Source organism: Salmo salar, chromosome 06 (assembly GCF_965601325.2).
Source record: "Salmo salar chromosome 06, fSalSal1, whole genome shotgun sequence".
Lineage (NCBI taxonomy): Eukaryota > Metazoa > Chordata > Actinopteri > Salmoniformes > Salmonidae > Salmo > Salmo salar.
In genome coordinates, this window is record NC_138296.1 from 42,140,281 (window position 1) to 42,157,949 (window position 17,669).

Consider the following 17,669-nt stretch of genomic DNA (forward strand, 5'->3'; position numbering starts at 1 on the left):
TCTGACAGAGATAGTTCCCGCTCAATGCTGGCCTGTCAGAGGGAGGAGGAGCGTGGTTTAAACTTGCGCCTCCTATCGTCGGCGTGCAGGCTGGTCCCAGCCTAGTGACGCACTTCCTGTCGCCGGGTGTCGTTCTTCCTGTCTTCAACAGTTGATTTATCCGTATTTTATATACTTAATATTGTAGCATAGCTTCCCCGGTATATTATAAAGGTTATGCATACAAATAGCCAGTTCAACCCTAACAAAACCCAGGGGTGCCTTATTGCTATTATAAACTGGTTACCAACGTAATTAGAGCAGTAAAAATAAATGTTTTGTCATACCCATGGTATACTGTCTGATATACAACAGTTGTCAGCCAATCAGCATTCAGGGCTCGAACCACCGAGTTTATAATTATAACTAACCATTGTTCTATGGTGATGGGAGAATCTGGGGTAAGTTACAGTACAGCATTTTCAACCTAAATTTCGTTTCCCCGTAAAAACGAATGCGGGGACAGGCGTCTTTTTATGTATATTTTAAACCTGCTAAATTAGGTTAGCCAATGGCAAATTACAAATACATAAAGAATAATAGCGCCATTTGGCGGCTGCAGGGCTACTATGTCACTAGTCAGCACAGCTGAAGAATACAAATTGTCCACTCTTCAGACAGGAGCTGGCAGGATAGATGTATTTTGCTTAATAACGTTGTTTTTTACGAAAAATGTGCTTCATGTGCAAAATAATGTGATATTACTGTTTGCATGATCGAACCCTATCATTACGTCGACAAGGAACATAAATAATGTATTCGTTTTCTACACGGAGCTCTTTTATTGCAACACCAGCGTCTACACATGTCAACAACGGTAACTAAAAGTGTTTTGTGCAATATCCAAATTACTAGACCGTTTACTATTTATTTGTCCACATTTTATAATCTCATTCTCGGGGTATTAAAGAGAACATGTGCCCAGTGATGATACGTTTGCTTGGGGAAGAGCCAAACAGTATTTCATTAGATATCTGATCCATTGTAACAATATTTGGGGATAGGGGTCTTTTTTTTCTTGCTCTTACCAGACTCGAGGTGCAGGGGTCTCGCTCCCTGAAAATCTCTGTCTCTTCAAATTTAATTCAGTGACATCATGTCACACTTGAGGAAGGATATGGAAAATTGTGGTTTTAATAGAAGTCTTGTGTATTCATTATAGTTAACAGGTAGCAAAGGCTTTGCAGGTAGGCAGCCCCCAGCTAGCTAAGTGTATGGTTATAACATTAGTGGTTTTCAGACCAGATTGATTGTGCACTGTACCTTTTGATTGGGTCTAACAGTTCTCTCTATTCCACAGCACTAGTCTATGGCAGAACTGTGGTCAGCTATCTCTGCTGCTTTGCCCGTGACAGAGGCAGAATTTCCACTTGACTTCAGTGAAAAGGTTGAGCCCTGTGTGGTGGATGTGCTGAAACGTTGCAGGCAGCAGCTGTACACCGGGAGCGGTCGATGGAGGCAAAACGCTCAGATCATCTTGGACTTTTCCTGGGAGAAGCTCAACACAGGAACGTGGCGTGATGTGGACAAGGAGTGGTGTTTGTATTCATATGGCTGCTTGTTCAAAGTAGCTGCCTTATGCCGCGATGATGCCTCACCAGCTACAGTGCAGGAGGTCATACTGACGTGTGACTTGGGCCTGCTCATGGGGGCAGCCATCATGGACAATATTTTACAAACCATTGTAAGGATCCTGCAAAATGAAATTGGGAAGAGGCACTCCAATGAGAAGGATCCTAGTGAAGGAGTTAGTGCCAAGGTGGATTTCATATCTTATACTGTGTATGTTGTGGCCTCTTGCTTTATAACCAGTCTATGTGAGCCTGTGTCATATCCCTTTTGTTTTTTCTCATAATTTTCTTAAAGGCTAGTAGGCTATTTTATTTTGCATATTGCTTATTCTCCAAGTCAAACTGTGTGTTGTTAGTTTATGCTATGTTTAAATTATGCTATGTTTAAATTCTTCCCAACAGAAAATGAAGGTTGACTCTGTGTCAGTGCCTGTGGTCAAGCAGGCTCTGGCAGTACCAAGGATACTCTGTCCATCATTGGAGAGCTTCATGAAAGATTACTTGGATCCCCAAAAGCCAGTCATATTAGGGGGTATCATAGATCACTGGCCAGCCTTCAAAAACCACCCTTGGAGGTACCTTTTTCTTTATTTTGTGTCCTTCTCTAGTCCCTTGCCCTTACCTTCTCATAGTCCCCTAGACACCTCTGTTGATTTTGTTTTCTCCCTTTGCAAAGCATAGAATACCTGCAAACTGTTGCTGGTTGTCAGACTACCTGTTGAAGTGGGCTCAAGATATACCGATGAGGAATGGTCACAGACACTCCTTACGGTCAATGAATTCATCGATCGCTATATTGTGAAAGTAAGTACTTCCTCATGAAAAATATTGCCCCAAGGATAGACTCTTTTCACTCAATGCCTAATCCTGCTCTCTCTCACTCACATTAGGACACATCAAGTTTGGGATATCTTGCTCAGCACCAGCTATTTGATCAGGTTGGTCATTGCCCTGTCCTGTTTTGTACATAACAGATTTTGGTGAGGATGTCAGTGTTGATTATATACATAACAAAAATATAAACACAACATGTAAAGTGATGGTTTCATGAGCTGAAACAAAAGATCCCAGAAATGTTTCTCTCAAATGTTCTGCAGCAATTTGTTTACATCCCTCTTAGTGAGCATTTCTCCTTTGCCAAGATAATCCATCCACCTGATAGGTGTGGCATATCAAGAAACTGATTAAACAGCATGATCATTACAGGTGTACCTTGTGCTGGGGACAAAGGGTCACTCTAAAATGTGCAGTTTTGTCACAACACAATGCCACAGATGTCTCATGTTTTGAGGGAACGTGCAATTGGCAATGCTCCCCAGTGGGTGGGCCTATGGCATCCTAGGCCCACCCATGGCTGCACCCCTGCCATCCTAGGCCCACCCATGGCTGCACCCCTGCCCAGTCATGTGAAATCCATAGATTAGGGCCTAATGAATTTATTTCAATTGACTTATTTCCTATATGATCTGTAAATTAGTAAAATCGTTGAAATTGTTGCGGTTATATTTTTGTTCACTATAAGACTAAATTACAACGTATATTTTACTGGAAATGTAGGATACAGGCTTCTATAATCCTTGCCTCCATTGTTGTATTGTACAAAATACATTTAAAGCGTACAAGTTTTTCAGTTACAAAAACAGTATTTTGTTCAATGTACTCTTCTCCAAGGTCCCCGAGCTGAAAGACAACATCCGTATCCCTGACTACTGTTGTCTTGGTGAGGGAGATGACGATGACATCACGATCAATGCTTGGTTTGGGCCAGGAGGTACAGTGTCCCCCTCTTCATCAGGATCCTCAACAGAACTTCCTGGCTCAGGTGAGTCCAACACATCCAGCGAGTAGGATCAGACTCGCAGCAATTTGGACCCTGCATTTTTTCCAATCATAATTTGGTGACTGCATGGTTTCCCTATTGTGTAACAGGTGGTTGGGAGAAAGTACACTTGTCTGTATTCCCCTGAGGACACTGAGAAACTCTACCCTCACCAATTGCAGCTCCCACACAACACGTCAGGTTAAAATTCAATTTTAAATCTCTTCATGCACCAGGTCTATGATCTTAAAAACAATCTAGCATATAAGTGCTCTACCTAAGCTGTTAGTGCTGCATACTTTGAATGGGAGAAATTAGTAAAGTGTTTGCCATTTAAACACAAAGCTTTCTTTAATGCAGGTGGAGAGCCCAGACATGGTGCGATTCCCAGAGTTTGTGAAGGCTTCCTACCTAGAGTGTGTGTTGCAGCCTGGGGAGGTCTTGTTCATCCCAGTCAAGCACTGGCATTACGTGCGTTCTTTGGAGCTGAGCTTTCCTGTGAGCTTCTGGTGGTCATGACCCATGATGAGGGATCCAGATTCAGGTTGCTTTTAGTCAGAATTTTAGTTATTGCAGTGGTCTTGTAAAATGCTAGTCCTGTGCTCACGTATGTTGTGACTTAGGGCTGAATGTTATTTTCTTAAACAATCATTAACATGTCTGTCCTTTCATTGCTTCAGCACTCTGAGCCTCGCCCACCAAATGGCTTTAAAAACACCTGATTCTATGAACAAATTCATGGTTAAGTGTCAATGGTAATTCAAAAAGGAATAAGGTTGGAAACAAGTCTCAATTTACATAGTTCGCAACTTAAAGGCAATTCATATTGAAGAATTATGGGAAATCTGCTCAACTCAATTAACTTGAGTAGAGGAAAATAGCATATCACTATAGCTATTTTACATAATTAAAAGTATCCCACCTCATATCCATGACAAAGGAAAGCCAGTTGTGTTCAATCTGTCAACACTTGAATGTGATTATGGCACACATTGAATGCCAAGCTAGCTGCATGATTGGCGCTTGCTTCCACTCATTACTAAATTAAATGAAGGAGCAGTTAATGTATGCTCATTTCCTACTGCATATAAAATATGGAGTTGTTACCCATTTAATTTGATAGGGTATGCTTTTTCAAATTAGCATATTTAATTGTTCCCAAATTATTCCTGCAGATACTCAAAGATTAGGTAATTTCCATAATTTATTCAAATAAGGCAGTACTATTCTAATTTAACAACCTAATGAACCACAGGCACAAATTATGTAAACACAGCTTCCCATTTAAACTGCCTGAAAGAATGATTGAAGTAGTTGCCACACTTCCCAGAATTGCTCCCCTAGAAAGTAACTTAATAAAATTAAGATAATCAAGTTAGAGTGGAGCTCACGGGAGACCGTTGACGATTCAATGAAAGATGTTCTCCTGAAAGAATCTAACATCTGATATACAATTATAAAAACGTTTTTTCAACATTCAAACTTAACTCAATTTATCTGTACGATAAACTGTACATTTGAATGAAGGCAAAACATTGTACTGAAAGTTCTGACAGCTATACATGCATCCGTGAGGTTATGACCTCTTGGTCCTCCGGGTCTGAGCTGTAGACCGAGGAGTGGGGGTGGGGGCCGTGTTCTCTTTGGCTGCTGACTGAGTCTCGCTCTGAGAGGACGGAGGTCTATACACATCTATAGGGAAGAGGAAATCATATGAATGACTAGATAAGGTAGGTAAATATGTTTATTCTTCGTCTGAGTCGAAACAGATGAAAGTGATATGTATACACAGACCTTTATACAAACTATGATAGTCTATACAATCTATCATGGTACCACTTGTGTTGCAATTCTTTGATCAGTGTAACATTATTACCTGGGATCTCATGTGGCCAGAAGTCCTCACAGGCAGGGCATCGTGGATCAGTCCTTCCTTTGAAGTATCTGGCGACACAAGGGGTGTGGATTTTGATGCCACATGTAGGATTTTCACACATCTGGCACTGAGAGGTAAAAAAGACCAGATTATTACAAAAATGAAGCATGAAACCAAATGCTTTGCCTAGAAAGCCAGGCTATATCAGTGGTGTCAATCCCATTTAAAATTCAGTCAACATATTTTGAGTAGCAACTACACCATTCACGAGAAGCATATCCAACAAAACATTACACATGCAACATTAAAATCTTCCTTTGAGCAGAGGATTGAGAAAAGGGAGTTTGGGAATCTGACAAAAAGCAGATGTTCCACCAATTTGGATTTGACACGGGGTCCAATTTAGCTAGCAGGAGGAATACATTAGATGCAACTTATTTACTGTAATTTAAATTGAAGTTGTATCACTTTACCTGCAAGGCCACATTGTGACAGATGTGGCAGACCTTGACCTGGTCTTGATACAACAACCGAATATATTGCTCCATCTCCATTATACATCGAGTGGAGAGAGAGTAGTCACCATTTTTCTGAAGAAAAGACAAAACACAGATTGCAAGTCAATCAGTGGCACAAGAAAGTGAGAGCGCACAAGAAGCAATAACTGCATGCCTAGAATGGGTCTTCAGAGACAGCACCTCATTCAGCCACTTATCCTGAACAAGCCTGTTCAGTACATGTTCAGTTTCTCTTTTCTTTAGCTTCTTTGTCTGGAGGCTGTCGGCACAGTTAAGAATGTCTGTGGAAGAGGCGGTTCCATTGTCAGAGTCCACAATCAGGTCCATCTAAAAAAAATATATATATATATATATATATATATATATATATATATATATATATATATATATATTACAAAAATAAGAACATGCCAGTTATTACAGAGATATTCAAATGTTATTTAATTCTTAAGTCTTATTGTCAGTCATTTACCATTTACTAAAAACAGCATACTCACTGTTTTTCGGAATAATTCTAACTCGTTGTCTGCGTAATCAGTTGACATCCTGGTCACATCAGTTTCAGCCATGTTCACCTGGACAGGAGAAGATGTCAACAGGAAAAATAAGAGCAGTTCATGATGGTTGTAGTAGTAAAAGAGCTTTGTGAATGAATTTTATTAGTGTCACTGACCAAAGCATGGTACTGAAGACCATCCTCCTCAGACATCCCTTTTCTGATCTGCATGAACATAGGCTGCAGCTGGGCATTGATAACCTCGATGAATTCATCAAGTTTATCATGAGCATAGTGTGCTGTATAAAAAAGGGGTACATGCGAGTGGCCCTCAACAAAAACATTTTGGGCCAGTTTCTCAGACCTATTCCTGGACCTAAAGGCACTTTCAATAGAGAATCTCTATTGTGTCTAAACTGGATCTTTGAGTTTAAGGGTTTACCATACAGAAACTTTGCTGACACAAAATAAACAGTAGAGGACCGGAGGCAAAATAGTTTGAAGTATGCAGCTATGCTGTTCTTACCACCGTGTGTCTCACAGCAATGCCGGTGGAGAGCCCTTGCCTTGGCACCATCAATGATCCCATTGACCATCATGGTTTGCAGGAACCTTTTATGGCTTTCTCCCAGTGGTGGAGCCATAGTGCAAGGAAAGCCCTAGAAAACATTCAACAACTATTTTGAATAAGCAGCATTTGAGAGTGTGAGATTCCATTGGACCTCACACAATGTGGTTGACCAAGAATTGCTAGTGCCTGGGCACACACATCAACAAGCCAATTTGCCTCTGCATTATAGGCTGACATTACCTCACAGATAAGTGGTTAGCTACACTGAACAAAAATATAAAACGCAACATGTAAAGTGTTGGTCCCATGTTTCATGATGAGCTGAAATAAAAGATCCCAGAAATGTTCCATACGCACAAAGCATATTTCTTTCAAATGTTGTGCCAAAATTTGTTTACATCCCTGTTAGTGAGCATTTCTCCTTTGCCAAGACAATCCAACTGACAAGTGTCGCATATCAAAAAGCGGATTAAACAGCATGATCATTACACAGGTGCACCTTCTGCTGGGGACAATAAAAGACTACTCTAAAATATGCAGTTGTGTCACAACACAATGCCACAGATGTCTCAAGTTCTGAGGGAGCGTGCAATTGGCATGTCGCAATGTCCACCTGAGCTTTTGCCAGAGTATTTAATGTTAATTTCTGTACCATAAGCCGCTTACCATGTCGTTTTAGAGAATTTGGCAGTACGTCCAACCGGCCTGACAACTGCAGAGTGCAGACCGTGTGTATGGCATCGTGTGGGTGAGCGGTCAACGTTGTGAACAGAATGCTCCATGGTCGGTTATGGTATGCGCAGGCATAAGCTACTAACAACAAACCAAATTGCTATCAATAAAATGCAATCGTAATGCACAGAGAGATGAGAGCCTGAGGCCCATTGTCGTGCCATTCATCCATCGCCTCATGTTTCAGCATGATAATGCACGGCCCCATGTCGCAAGGATCTGTACACAATTCCTGGAAGCTGGAAATGTCCCAGTTCTTCCATGGCCTGCATACTCAGACATGTCACCCATTGAGCATGTTTGGGATGCTCTGGATCGACATCTACAACAGCTTGTTCCAGTTCCTGCCAATATCCAACAACTTTACACAGCCATTGAGAGTGGGACAACATTCCACAGGCCACAATCAACAGCCTGATCAACTCTATGTGAAGAAGACATGTCACACTACATGAGGCAAAATGGTGGTCCCACCAGATACTAACCGGTTTTCTGATCCACACGCCAACAGATGCACGTGTATTCCCAGTAGAGGTCGACCGATTAATCGGAATGGCCGATTTAATTAGGGCCGATTTCACGCTTTCATAACAATCAGTATTTTTGGCCACCGATTTGCCGATTTTTTTTTTACTCCTTTATTTAACTAGGCAAGTCAGATTAAGAACACATTCTTATTTTCAATGACGGCCTAGGAACGGGGGTTAACTGCCTTGTTCAGGGGGGATTCGGGGTAGTCCAACACTAACCACCTGCCTTACATTGCACTTCACGGGAAGCCTGCATGGCAGGCTGACTACCTGTTACGCGAGGGCAGCAAGAAGCCAAGGTAAGTTGCTAGCTAGCATTAAACTTATCTTATAAAAAAGTATCAATCTTAACATAATCACTAGTTAACTACACATGGTTGATATTACTAGTTTATCTAACGTGTCCTGCGTTGCATATAATCGATGCGGTGCCTATAATTTCTCATCGAATCACAGCCTACTTCGACAAACGGGTGATGATTTAACAAGCGCATTTGCAAAAAATGCACTGTCGTTGCACCAATGTACCTAACCATAAACATCAATGCCTTTCTTTAAAATCAATACACAAGTATATATTTTTAAACCTGCATATTTAGTTAATATTGCCTGCTAACATGAAATTGTGTCACTGCTCTTGCGTTCATTGCCTGGCTCGTTGCGAACTAATTTGCCAGAATTTACGTAATTATGACATACCATTGAAGGTTGTGCAATGTAACAGGAATATTTAGACTTAGGGATGCCACCCGTTAGATAAAATACGGACCGATTCCGTATTTCACTGAAAGAAAAAAAACGTTTTGTTTTTGAGATGATAGTTTCCAGATTCGACCATATTAATGATTTAAGGCTCATATGTGTGTTTATTATATTATAATTAAGTCTATGATTTGATATAGCAGTCTGACTGAGCGGTGGTAGGCAGCAGCAGGCTCGTAAGCCTTCATTCAAACAGCACTTTTGTGCGTTTTGCCAGCAGCTCTTCGCAATGCATTGCGCTGTTTATGACTTCAAGCCTGTCAACTCCCAAGATTAGGCTGGTGTAACCGATGTGAAATGGCTAGCTAGTTAGCGCGCTAATAGCGTTTCAAACGTCACTCGCTCTGAGACTTGGAGTAGTTGTTCCCCTTGCTCTACATGGGTAACGCTGCTTCGAGGGTGGCTGGTGACTTTCCACTTTGTTAGGTTACAGCCTTATTCTAAAATAGATTAAATCGTTTTCCCCCCCACTCAATCTACACACAATACCCCATAATGACAATGCAAAAACAGGTTTAGACATTTTTGCTAATTTATTTTTTAAAATTATAATAATAATAATAATAATAATATCACATTTGCATAAGTATTCAGATCCTTTACTCAGTACTTTGTTGAAGCACCTTTGGCAGTGATTACGGCCTCAAATCAAATTTTATTTGTCACATGCGCCGAATACAACAGGTGTAGACCTTACAGTTAAATGCTTACTTACAAGCCCTTAACCAACAATGCAGTTTTAAGAAAATAAGTGTCTTCTTGGGTATGACGCTACAAGCTTGGCACATCTGTATTTCTGGAGTTATTCCCATTCTTCTCTGCAGATCCTTTCAAGCTCCATCAGGCTATTTTCAGGTCTCTCCAGAGATGTTCGATCGGGTTCAAGTCCGGGCTCTGACTGGGCCACTTAAGGACATTCAGAAACTTGTCCCGAAGCCACTTCTGCATTGTCTTGGCTGTGTGCTTAGGGTTGTTGTCCTGTTGGAAGGTGAACCTTTGCTCCAGTCTGAGCGCTCTGGAGCCGGTTTTCATTGAGGATCTCTGTACTTTGCTCCATTCACCTTTTCCTCAATCCTGACTAGTCTCCCAGTCCCTGCCACTGAAAAACATCCCCACAGCATGATGCTGCCACCACGCTTCACTGCAGGGATGGTGCCAGGTTTCCTCCAGACTTGAAGCCTGGAATTCAGGCCAAAGAGTTCAATCTTGGTTTCATCAGCCCAGAGAATCTTGTTTCTCATGGTCTGAGTGTCTTTTGGTGCCTTTTTGCAAACTCCAAGCGGGCTGTCATGTGCCTTTTACTGAGGAGTGGCTTCTGTCTGGCCACTCTACCATAAAGGCCTGATCGGTGGAGTGCTGCAGAGATGGTTGTCCTTCTGGAAGGTTCTCCCATCAGAGTGACCATCGGGTTCTTGGTCACCTCCCTGACCAAGGCTCTTCTCCCCCCGATTGCTCAGTTTGGCCAGGCGGCCAGCTCTAGGAAGAGTCTCGGTGGTTCCAAACTTCTTCCATTTAAGAATGATGGAGGCCACTGTGTTCTTGGGGACCTTCAATGCTGCAGAAATCTGTTGGTACCCTTCCCCAGATCTGTGCCTCGACACAATCCTGTCTTGGAGCTCTACGGACAATTCCTTCGACCTCATGGCTTGTTTTTTACTCTGACATGCACTGTCAACTGTGGGACCTTATAGACAGGTGTGTGCCTTTCCAAATCATGTCCAATCAATTGAATTTACCACAGGTGGACTCCAAATTAAGTTGTAGAAACAGCTCAAGGATGTCTCAAGGATGTTTCACCCACCACCCACCAACCCCTCTTTTACGCTACTGCTACTCTCTGTTCATCATATATGCATAGTCAATTTAACCATATCTACATGTACATACTACCTCAAATCAGCACGACTAACCGGTGTCTGTTGGTAGCATCGCTACTTTTATAGCCTCGCTACTGTTGTTTTATTTCTTTACTTACCTGTTGTTCACCTAACACCTTTTTTGCACTATTGGTTAGAGCCTGTAAGTAAGCATTTCACTGTAAGGTCTACGACCTGTTGTATTCGGCGCACGTGACAAATAAACTTTGATTTGATGATCAATGGAAACAGGATGCACAAGCTCAATTTCAAGTCTCATAGCAAAGGGTCTGAATACATGTGTAAATAAGGTATCTGTTTAACTTTAATACATTTGCTAAAATTTCTAAAAACCTGTTTTTGCTGCGTCATTATGAAGTATTGTGTGTAGATTACTAAGGATTTGTATTTATTTAATCTATTGTATAACAAGCCTGTAACGTAACAAAATGTGGAAAAGGTCAAGGGGTCTGAATACTTTCCCATGGCACTTTATGCATAGATTGCATATTGATTACGATGACCATGTTACATGCACACCTATATCCCATTATTATACAGGATACTCAAGTATTCTGTTTTTGAGTTGACGCAGATAAACATCATATCCTGTTTACAATAAACCCCAAAAACCGTGTATTGCAGTTATGGCAAACCCCGATAAGCATATCACAGGCATGTTATGTTAGACGGGATACTGTGGCATGTAAACATCTTATCCCGTTTACTGTAGTTTTTTTGCGCAAGATAAGTTTTGCATATCATTGGTGTTGTGTGTTGCGATTTATCTGATTGTTAAATAAATCACTTCAAAAAGTACGCTACTTGTGCAGTTCGATCCGCCATAATAATTAATTTAGCTGATACATTGAAATACTGTCTACCTGCATAACAGTGTCGAAGATATCATATTACACATGCATTGCATTTTCTCAAGAGATGAAAGAAATCATTTCTCCACTCCTGTTCGAGACAAAATGAACATTTGTTGTACCATTAAGAAATGCATAATTCTGCCTGAGTTATAATATATTAAGCTATAGTACATGTGAGAGGTTATAGGCCTACAGTCAGTGTCCATATCAGTTACTATTCAATTTAATCCGTGTGAATTTAAAGGAGGAATATATTGAGCGGGATATCAAAGGTGTAACGTTATGTAAACAACTTATCCTGAATAATACTGGGATATGAGCTACTATCCTGAATACTGATAAACGTGCTTATATAGGGGTTGTTAGCAAACTGTCTGGAGACGTTCTGACAGTATTTCTTGTTTTTTTATTATTTGTGTAGTTGTTTGACATTTTTACTTCACTGTTAGGAACTAGTAACACAAGCATATCGCTGCATCCACGATAACATCTGCTACTGTGTACGGCAACGCGACCAATAAAATTTGATTTGGCTAGTCAGTCAACGTTAGCCAACTAGCCAACGATAGCTAACCAGCAGTAACAACAAGTCAGCAAATGTTCCGGCCAAAATAGACCAGCACCAGCGTATAGCAAAAACAAATAGTTAACAACTTTAAAACAACAGCATCCCCACTCACCAGGCAAGTCAGTCCTCGCTCTATGTTGTTATGCTGGTTCTTCTACTTCTGTCAAACGTTAGCTGGCTAGCTTTGTTTACGCGGGTTGTGAGTGAGACTTGCACGGGCATACCTCTTCCTCTGTAGTTACGTTAACGGTGTTTCTGGAAAACCACCTTGAAGCCAAGGTGCTACCGCCCCCAAGCGGACTGGGAGTGTAAACATAGTACAGTAGCTATGGTTTAGATTGGAAACTCAGTGGCTCAGGGTTCCATGTCTTTATCTGCAAACGGACTTCCCGGCAATAGATCAATTTGCAAAAATATTGCAATTTTATTAAGATGTCATTGTTGGAATTTGAAGTTGGTAATCAACCATAAAACAAAAACAAAGCGTGATATGGTCGTACAAGGGGGACGACTTTCCCATGAAAGGTGTGTCCTGTTGGAACTATAATTTCCAGTAAGCAATTCGTAGTCGTTAAAACCGCAGCTATTTCTATTCGTGTAAAGTGACAAATGATTGTTATCACTGTAGATCGTATGAAGATTATATACTGTATTATAGATTCCTTTTTTGTTTGTTTGTTCTTTTAAAGGAATGAGTACTTCCTCAAAATTATAATCTATCATTGTGAGGGTGAGTGACTTTCTATTTGCTATATCTGTATGTAATCAAGGGAATCTAGTGGGAAAGTTAGGTCTATTATCAAAAGCAACAATTGTAGACCCACAAAAGTAAAGTAAAGATACCTTATTAGAAAATGACTCAATTAAAAGTGAAAGTTACCCAGTTAAATACTTCTTGAGCAAAATTCTTAAAGTATTTGGTTTTAAATATACTTAAGTATCAAAATGAAATGTAATTGCTAAAATATACTTAAGTATCAAAAGTTAAAGTTAAAGTACAAATAATACAAAATTCCTTATATTAAACAAACCAGACAGCACAATTTAAATGTATGGATAGCCAGGGGCACACTACAACACTCAGACATAATTTACAAACAAAGCAATTGTGTTTAGTGAGTCCACCAGCTCAGATGCAGTAGGGATAACCAGGGATGTTCTCTTGATAAGTGTGTGAATTGGACCATTTTCTGTCCTGCTAAGCATTTAAAATGTAATGAGTACTTTTGGGTGTAAGGGAAAATGTATGGAGTAAAAAGTACATTATTTTCTTCAGGAATGTAGTGGAGTAAAAGTTTTAAAGAAATGTAAAGTAGAGTACAGACACCCCAAAAAACTACTTAAGTAGTACTTTAAAGTATTTTTACTTAAGTAATTTACACCACTGTTATAATCACTTACTGTTTCACATTTAGGCTAACATGTAGCCTATTGTAATGTGCAGGAATTTAAACACTAACCGTAAACAAGCATTTCGCTACACTCGCATTAACATCTGCTAACCATGTGTATGTGACCAATAAAATTTGATTTGAAACATTTTCTCTTTCTGATTTCAGATTGAACTATACTGTGTGGTTTACTCTCAAGTATTCAGCAACAATGTTTCTATTGCTTATTATAGTCACAAACCTTGGGACTTTGATAGCTGATGATGGTAAGCAGTCTTTTTTATTTAGCCTATAAACATGTAAGTATATTTAACCACAGTATTTTTACCTGATCATGATTAACATTTGACAAGCTTTTTGTTTGTTAATTACTTGTAGCAATGAGTGACGGAAATCTTCAATGCTTCAACGACTATGACAAAAGTATGGTTTGCCATTTTACAACTGACAAGTCTAAGTGTGCTGAATACAACATGACATTGAAATTATTGGGCGCACAAAATAGGTAAGTGTATGATTGTTAAAGTTTTTCTATTGTCGATGTTAATCTCACCAGGAAGTCATATTTTATTTCAAAACTGAATTATTTTTTTACTTATTTCCCAGAGGCAAGAATGATTGTACTTTCAAGGAAAAGGAGCGGTCCAATGATGTTTCCAAATGTGGATGCTCTATTGATCAAATGCACCTTATTATTGGGGAGGAGTTTAAAGCAACACTTTGGAAATCTGGGAAACGCCTAAATTCCAAAGTCCTCTGTATCAAATGCAGCAGTGAGTTGCATCTACATATGCAGATTGCTATTTGAAAATTACTGTTATAAAGAATATTGCATTAAATTAAACCATGCTTTAATTGATTGATATGTCAAACCATACCTATCGTTGCCCTGTACAGTAAAACCCAAAACCCCCACCATCCAAGATGTGAAACCAACAGAAAATGGGAATTTCCTGGTCAAATGGAGGACAAACTACCCTGATAATGCACTGTTTCCTAAGGTCTTGGTTGCCGAATTGAGCTACAGAAAGAAAGGAGAAACAGATGAGGTAAAGGAGGGTGATATGATAAATCCCTCATATTACATCATTCCCCTGTTTGCTATCACATCACAAAGACAACTTTCCCTCTAGCCCTTTCCTTTGTTCCTACAGGTGTCCAGAAATGAATCAACAACTTCCCATGAATTACTTGGCAGAGACTTGGAGCCAAACACCATTTATGCTCTGAAGGTCAGAACCTATACTGACTGGAGCGGCCATTTCAGTGACTGGAGTGAAGAGTTGGAATTCACTAACCGTAAGTGATTAAATGAGATTTATCATCCATGGGTTTTCAAACCTTAATTTCACTTTCACCTTGTAGCTCATTGTATATTCTTCTCTGCTCCACAGCTGCATCATCTCGGAAAGTGCTCCAGATTGTCATTGTTTTCAGCTGCATTGCTGTTATCATCATCACAAGTGCTTTGTTTTGGTGCAGTGTTAGGTAAGTTGTCCTGACATGTCTGTAGGTGACAGTATGTCTGTTTCCTTAAACATTTATCATACAGCTTCAAATTGGCCCTATAGGCTTTCAAATCCTCCTATTTCCCCCCTCTGCAGACTCAAAACCAAGTTGTGGGATAATATTCCTAAATGTTCAAACTCAGACCTTTTGTATATGGTTCCAGGAGTACCTAAGGTGAGGCTCTATCTCCAATTATAAACTGGGTGGTTTGAGCCCTGAATGCTGATTGTCTGTATACCACGTATACCATGGGTATGACAACTAAAATATTTGTACTGTTCTAATTACGTTGCTAACCAGTTTATAATATCAATAAGGCACCTCAGCGGTTTGTGGTATATGGCCAATATACCACAACTAAGGGCTGTGTCCAGGCACTCCACATTGCGTTGTGCATAAGAACAGCCCTTAGCCATATTGGTCATATACCACACCTCCTCAGGCCTTATTGCTTAAATATTATATGTTTAAATAAACTGTAAACCTTCATAACTTTCCTACTGTAATTCCTTCCATTTGTGTATTTGCATTTAGTGATGTTTGTTCTCCACCACAGGTATTGTCTCCTCCCAAAATACTTTTATCCTCCATCTATGTTGATTCTTTGAAAATGGACACTGAAGGAAAAACACGGTGAGCATATTGATGCAATATAAACATAGCAAAATTAAAAAGATGTCTTCGTGTTCAGTCCTATTCGCGTTGGCATTCAAGTCCTTGCAATGAAAATAAGCTTTAATTCACTGTAAATTGCCCGCTTGTCTTTTCCCTACAGGACAAACCCCTCGACAGTAGATGGGAGCAGTTATGCCCAGACATGTTCAAAGAGCCCGGAGCCTAGTAATGTGCAGATCATTAGTCATCTTCAAGAGGCCCTGAGCAAAGTCTTTCCCAGCCTTGTTCCTTTGGACGGGAATCCTCAGTCATTGCTTTTAGCCCCTCCTATGACAGATGATGGTACAGAAATTAACTGCCCTGAGTCAAATCGAGACATTGGTGTGTGTTCATCTGACTACAATCATCTGACTAAAAAACATTTCATGGGTGAGTCTGGAGGCTCTTGTGGGTTGTTTTGTTTCAACAATATTACCTACTCCCCCTCAGTGCCCCTCAACTCCCTTCAAGAGTTAACAACAAGCAAGACATCCTCATTTCCTATGCAGCCTCTGCTCTTTTGTAACTCCTACCATTCTGGTGAGGCTGAAGTGCTGAAAAATGGCCATCCACAGCTGTTTCTTGGTACTGGTCAACAAGACCTTAACTTGTCCACTAACTGTGCACCCCTCTTGCAAACCGACTTTTCATATCACCCGTGTGATGGCGCCAGTGATGATTCAGAGACTACCACATCAGCAGAGGACACCAGTCTGATCTACGGCTCTAATGACAGCAATGTGTCCAAACCTCACAATGCTATCAGTGTCGTGGCTGGATATCAGAACTTCAGTGAGGCGGTCGGTAAGGACAATGAGAGAGGAACTGATGCCTTCATGGATGTGCCACTGCCACTTAAGGGTTTCCAGGATGTGGACAGTAGCGAGCCACTGATTTACGATGTGGATCCGTTACCACAGCCTGCCTGACCCTGGATGCAGCCTCCCCCCGAGTGATGGCGATTATCAGACTTTACAGAGCCTGGGACAAAATAGCCCAGATCAGTGTGTTTCAGACAAACTGCTGAACAAGTGTCTGGAGACTGAGATCCCTCAAAGCTCCATGGGGAACATGCCTCTAAATGTCATACCCAACTCACAGGGAGGACAATGTCCGATACCTGGAAGTCCCTTTCTTACTGCTTTCTGTTCAGACCAAGCCATGCAAATAGACAATGACAGCGCTTATCATTGTGTGTAATTATAAGACACTTTTGCACTTCACTTTACAATTTATTTTATTTTGGGGACTTGAGCTCATATATATGTTTTTTCTATATTATACAAACAGTTTGAATACCATTCTGCCATGAAAATGCTGTAGCCTCATGTCCAGAAATGTTCCACATTTTTGGATGTACAGCTTCTGTAAATTAACATTTGTGTGTGGGGAACTGCAACAGTTAATTGTTGAAGAGATATAACATGTCTTGTCTTTGCCTCATCTGTCTGAAACAGGTTGTTCAACATCTGGGATGTAAAAAAATAAGGGTGTGTACTTCAGTTGAAATACTGAGCAATAACTGTCACGTCCTGACCATAGTAAGATGTTATTTTCTATGGTAGAGTAGGTCAGGGTGTGACAGGGGGTGTTTTGTGTTTTTCTATGTTTTGTATATCTGTTTAGGTTCTAGTTTTTCTATTTCTATGTTGTTTTTTGGGGGATGATCTCCAATTAGAGGCAGCTGGTCCTCGTTGTCTCTAATTGGAGATCCTACTTAAGTAGTTTTTTTTTTTTTTCCCACCTGTGTTGGTGAGTAGTTGTCTTCTGTTTAGTTTATATACCTGACAGAACTGTGCGCTTTTGTTTTTCTCTTTGTTATTTTTCCTTTAGTGTTTTGAGTTATAATAAATATTCATCATAAGCAATCAACACGCTGCACTTTGGTCCCCTCTCTACGAC

The 17,669-nt window shown here is 40.3% G+C and overlaps 1 non-coding gene and 2 pseudogenes across 3 annotated transcripts; 2 read left to right on the plus strand and 1 right to left on the minus strand.

Annotated features, from left to right (window-relative positions):
- The first annotated feature begins 716 nt into the window (after window positions 1-716).
- On the plus strand, window positions 717-4,086 carry LOC106607348 (lysine-specific demethylase 8-like; annotated as a pseudogene). Its single transcript, XR_014392673.1, has 8 exons — window positions 717-856; window positions 1,340-1,798; window positions 2,013-2,185; window positions 2,287-2,414; window positions 2,501-2,548; window positions 3,282-3,432; window positions 3,540-3,625; window positions 3,753-4,086. The product of XR_014392673.1 is annotated as a lysine-specific demethylase 8-like (transcript).
- Window positions 4,087-4,615: 529 nt separating this feature from the next.
- LOC106607347 (non-structural maintenance of chromosomes element 1 homolog) lies at window positions 4,616-12,454 on the minus strand. Its single transcript, XR_006770230.2, has 8 exons — window positions 12,326-12,454; window positions 6,846-6,978; window positions 6,497-6,618; window positions 6,321-6,398; window positions 6,004-6,150; window positions 5,779-5,895; window positions 5,306-5,432; window positions 4,616-5,121 (listed from the first exon to the last, which is right to left on the minus strand). It is a non-coding gene; the product is annotated as a non-structural maintenance of chromosomes element 1 homolog (transcript).
- An 88-nt stretch (window positions 12,455-12,542) lies between these two features.
- Window positions 12,543-17,639, plus strand: LOC106607345 (uncharacterized; annotated as a pseudogene). The gene is made up of 10 exons (XR_014392672.1): window positions 12,543-12,943; window positions 13,773-13,870; window positions 13,983-14,109; window positions 14,211-14,377; window positions 14,502-14,653; window positions 14,759-14,903; window positions 14,999-15,092; window positions 15,209-15,287; window positions 15,670-15,746; window positions 15,889-17,639. The product of XR_014392672.1 is annotated as an uncharacterized LOC106607345 (transcript).
- The last annotated feature ends 30 nt before the right edge of the window (window positions 17,640-17,669 follow it).